Source organism: Schistocerca serialis, unplaced genomic scaffold (genome assembly GCF_023864345.2).
Source record: "Schistocerca serialis cubense isolate TAMUIC-IGC-003099 unplaced genomic scaffold, iqSchSeri2.2 HiC_scaffold_159, whole genome shotgun sequence".
NCBI lineage: Eukaryota > Metazoa > Arthropoda > Insecta > Orthoptera > Acrididae > Schistocerca > Schistocerca serialis.
Genome location: NW_026047718.1, coordinates 10,001 through 15,000, shown reverse-complemented (window position 1 = coordinate 15,000; position 5,000 = coordinate 10,001). Strand labels below are relative to the sequence as shown.

The 5,000-nt window shown below is 50.1% G+C and overlaps 1 non-coding gene across 1 annotated transcript in view; it reads left to right on the top strand.

Annotated features, from left to right (window-relative positions):
• The first annotated feature begins 4,370 nt into the window (after positions 1 to 4,370).
• Positions 4,371 to 5,000, top strand: part of LOC126443571 (small subunit ribosomal RNA) — a 1,909-nt gene continuing 1,279 nt past the window's right edge. The window contains exon 1 of the ribosomal RNA XR_007582015.1: positions 4,371 to 5,000. This exon is cut by the window's right edge and continues 1,279 nt beyond it. This is a non-coding gene — a ribosomal RNA (small subunit ribosomal RNA).

The following is a 5,000-nucleotide window of genomic DNA, read 5'->3' as shown; positions in this document are numbered from 1 at the left end:
CACCCAACATCACAATACTGCCTCCTGTCACAGTACACAAACAATGGCAGGAATGAAAGACACAGATCTGCCACAACCTTGGAATCGGAGCGCCGCCTGTCATGAGCCACAAGTGCATCCTGACGTGACAAATCGGATGATCCCGCAGGCATGCACTTACGATAATCACTATCAACGAACCTGCCGCCCCCTCCCCCCCCAAAATACACCTTTCCCTACAACGTGTACCTTAACCTAAGCTATATTGTACCTTAACCTAAGCGATATTGTACCTTAACCTAAGGTATATCGTACCTTAACCTAACCTACATTGCGCCTTCACCTAACCTACGTTGTACCTTAACCTAACCTACGTTGTACCTTAACCTAACCTACGTTGTACCTTAACCTAACCTACGTTGTACCTTAACCTAACCTACGTTGTACCTTAACCTAACCTACGTTGTACCTTAACCTAACCTACGTTGTACCTTAACCTAACCTACGTTGTACCTTAACCTAACCTACGTTGTACCTTAACCTAACCTACGTTGTGCCTTAACCTAACCTACGTTGTGCCTTAACCTAACCTACGTTGTGCCTTAACCTAACCTACGTTGTGCCTTAACCTAACCTATGTTGTGCCTTAACCTAACCTATGTTGTGCCTTAACCTAACCTATGTTGTGCCTTAACCTAACCTATGTTGTGCCTTAACCTAACCTATGTTGTGCCTTAACCTAACCTATGTTGTGCCTTAACCTAACCTATGTTGTGCCTTAACCTAACCTATGTTGTGCCTTAACCTAACCTACGTTGTGCCTTAACCTAACCTACGTTGTGCCTTAACCTAACCTACGTTGTGCCTTAACCTAACCTACGTTGTGCCTTAACCTAACCTACGTTGTGCCTTAACCTAACCTACGTTGTGCCTTAACCTAACCTACGTTGTGCCTTAACCTAACCTACGTTGTGCCTTAACCTAACCTACGTTGTGCCTTAACCTAACCTACGTTGTGCCTTAACCTAACCTACGTTGTGCCTTAACCTAACCTACGTTGTGCCTTAACCTAACCTACGTTGTGCCTTAACCTAACCTACGTTGTGCCTTAACCTAACCTACGTTGTGCCTTAACCTAACCTACGTTGTGCCTTAACCTAACCTACGTTGTGCCTTAACCTAACCTACGTTGTGCCTTAACCTAACCTACGTTGTGCCTTAACCTAACCTACGTTGTGCCTTAACCTAACCTACGTTGTGCCTTAACCTAACCTACGTTGTGCCTTAACCTAACCTACGTTGTGCCTTAACCTAACCTACGTTGTGCCTTAACCTAACCTACGTTGTGCCTTAACCTAACCTACGTTGTGCCTTAACCTAACCTACGTTGTGCCTTAACCTAACCTACGTTGTGCCTTAACCTAACCTACGTTGTGCCTTAACCTAACCTACGTTGTGCCTTAACCTAACCTACGTTGTGCCTTAACCTAACCTACGTTGTGCCTTAACCTAACCTACGTTGTGCCTTAACCTAACCTATGTTGTGCCTTAACCTAACCTATGTTGTGCCTTAACCTAACCTATGTTGTGCCTTAACCTAACCTATGTTGTGCCTTAACCTAACCTATGTTGTGCCTTAACCTAACCTATGTTGTGCCTTAACCTAACCTATGTTGTGCCTTAACCTAACCTATGTTGTGCCTTAACCTAACCTATGTTGTGCCTTAACCTAACCTACGTTGTGCCTTAACCTAACCCATATTGTACCTTAACCTAACCCATATTGTACCTTAACCTAACCCATATTGTACCTTAACCTAACCCATATTGTACCTTAACCTAACCCATATTGTACCTTAACGTAACCTAATTTGTGCCTTAACGTAACCTAATTTGTGCCTTAACGTAACCTAATTTGTGCCTTAACGTAACCTAATTTGTGCCTTAACGTAACCTAATTTGTGCCTTAACGTATCCTAATTTGTGCCTTAACGTAACCTAATTTGTGCCTTAACGTAACCTAATTTGTGCCTTAACGTAACCTAATTTGTGCCTTAACGTAACCTAATTTGTGCCTTAACGTAACCTAATTTGTGCCTTAACGTAACCTAATTTGTGCCTTAACGTAACCTAATTTGTGCCTTAACGTAACCTAATTTGTGCCTTAACGTAACCTAATTTGTGCCTTAACGTAACCTAATTTGTGCCTTAACGTAACCTAATTTGTGCCTTAACGTAACCTAATTTGTGCCTTAACGTAACCTAATTTGTGCCTTAACGTAACCTAATTTGTGCCTTAACGTAACCTAATTTGTGCCTTAACGTAACCTAATTTGTGCCTTAACGTAACCTAATTTGTGCCTTAACGTAACCTAATTTGTGCCTTAACGTAACCTAATTTGTGCCTTAACGTAACCTAATTTGTGCCTTAACGTAACCCATGTTGTGCCTTAACGTAACCCATGTTGTGCCTTAACGTAACCCAATTTGTGCCTTAACGTAACCCATGTTGTGCCTTAACCTAACCTATATTGTGCCTCAACCTAACCTATATTGCGCCTTAACCTGACGCACGTTGTCGCTGAACCTGCTCTGTAATTGTTATGCAACTCGTTAAATTAGTGTAGTGTTGCCTAACCGCAACCCTCGCAATATAGTTCGCTATTCGCACTGCCCGGTCCCCTGTGTATCGCGTCATGTTAAACACCTTGCAGGTGTTGCTGACTTTCCACATGCTCCTGCTATACACTGTAATGTGGATAGCAGCAGGACGTACATGCCCCCCCCCCTTCCCCCCTGCCTTCGCAAGCTGGTCGTTGAGAAGTTTGCATGTTCAATGCCCTTCGCATGCCGACGTACTCAGCCTACGTTGTGGTACGGCCTGTCACCTGTCCGCCGATGTACGCAAAACCCACAAACTGTACTGCACATTGGTCCGTATGTACTGAATGATACATCGTGGCACATGTGTGACCGTACGACGACTGCGCCTAGCAACGGCAGACCATACAGTCCAAATATTGTGCACGCAGCTACGTGTCGTCTCCCTATAAGAGCTGGATTGCAGTGTGGTACGCCATTCAGACGTGTGGGAGGAACGGACGCCCTGGATGGCGATCAGCATGAGCAGTCTGTTGATGTAGTGGAGCGTGTATTCGGACGTAGTCGTCTCTTCTCACACACCGTGATAGCATGTTGCACCGCGTTCCACATCTGCGACATCCTGCAGAGGCCGGCTGACAGTCGTTCGCGCAATGGACACCGCATACGTACGGGGGCTACCTTCCACGTGTTCTCGAGGCGTGCACATGTTGTTGCGTCTATGTGGGCAGACGTAGTGTGTTGTGACACCTGACACAGGCATGCAATACTCGTTGCAAATGGCGATGGACGTCTACGTTTGCTGGTGACGTTACGCAAATGAACAACAGGTAACCCGTTGTGGTGCGGTTGTTCTCGCTAGAGGTGAATCAGTGTTGGCGACGATCGGTCGAGCTATTAACCGGTTGTTTCAGGGATACCCACCATGCCCACGAACGTGAAAGGGGACCCACCATGCCCACGAACGCGAAAGGGGATCTGGGTGTGAGGCGATACGCGGCGGTGGCTGGGTGGGACCGTCCCCGGCCGGTGAGGGGGGGCCGCCCGGCGTGCTGGCAGCGCGGTGCGTGGGCGCACGCGCTACAGCCGGCTGGTGGGGGCGGCCAGTGGCAGGCGCGCCGGCCGACGGACGCGGCAGGCGGCGCAGCTGCGCGCCGGCGCCCCCTGCTCGCGGCGCCTTGCGGCCAAAGTAGGTCCTCGCGGGCCCGGTGCGAAGCGCGGTGGCCATCTGCAGTGTGCTGGTCCGATTGAGGACTGTGTGCGCTGAGGATGCGCCGCCGCCCGGCGCTCGGCGCCGCGACGCCGTCTGCTGCTCGGTCGCCCCAGCGGTTCTCGCAGGTGGTTTGTATCGCAGCTGTGCGGACGTGTTGGCGCGTGCGCTGTGCTGGGAGAGTTCGCTTCGGCACCCAAGTGGGGCTTTTGTCCTTCTGTGGCGCTGGCGTTGGAGCTGCCGGTCACCGTAGGTGGCGCGTGTTGTCTCCCGCCGGCAATGCCACGACAGCACGCTCCCGGGCCTCTGTCGGCAGCGGCAAGCTCAGTTGGGAGCACGGGTGGTCGCACCTAAAGCGTCTACTCGCCTAACTCCGGGCGATTGCGCCTCTCTCGAACCCGACCAAGTACTTAGGACGGCGCTGCGCGCCGCCGGGACCTGAGAGGGTTTCGAGGTGTGTTGTGCAGGGGAGCTCAGCCTCCTCCTGTTTGCAGAATAATTGAGCGGACGCTTGCGTGTTCGCGCGGGCCCCCGGGACACACTCCCGGGCGGCCGGCTGCTCAGCTCTAGTTGACGCAGCTCCCTGGTTGATCCTGCCAGTAGTCATATGCTTGTCTCAAAGATTAAGCCATGCATGTCTCAGTACAAGCCGCATTAAGGTGAAACCGCGAATGGCTCATTAAATCAGTTATGGTTCCTTAGATCGTACCCACGTTACTTGGATAACTGTGGTAATTCTAGAGCTAATACATGCAAACAGAGTCCCGACCAGAGATGGAAGGGACGCTTTTATTAGATCAAAACCAATCGGTCGGCTCGTCCGGTCCGTTTGCCTTGGTGACTCTGAATAACTTTGGGCTGATCGCACGGTCCTCGTACCGGCGACGCATCTTTCAAATGTCTGCCTTATCAACTGTCGATGGTAGGTTCTGCGCCTACCATGGTTGTAACGGGTAACGGGGAATCAGGGTTCGATTCCGGAGAGGGAGCCTGAGAAACGGCTACCACATCCAAGGAAGGCAGCAGGCGCGCAAATTACCCACTCCCGGCACGGGGAGGTAGTGACGAAAAATAACGATACGGGACTCATCCGAGGCCCCGTAATCGGAATGAGTACACTTTAAATCCTTTAACGAGTATCTATTGGAGGGCAAGTCTGGTGCCAGCAGCCGCGGTAATTCCAGCTCCAATAGCGTATATTAAAGTTGTT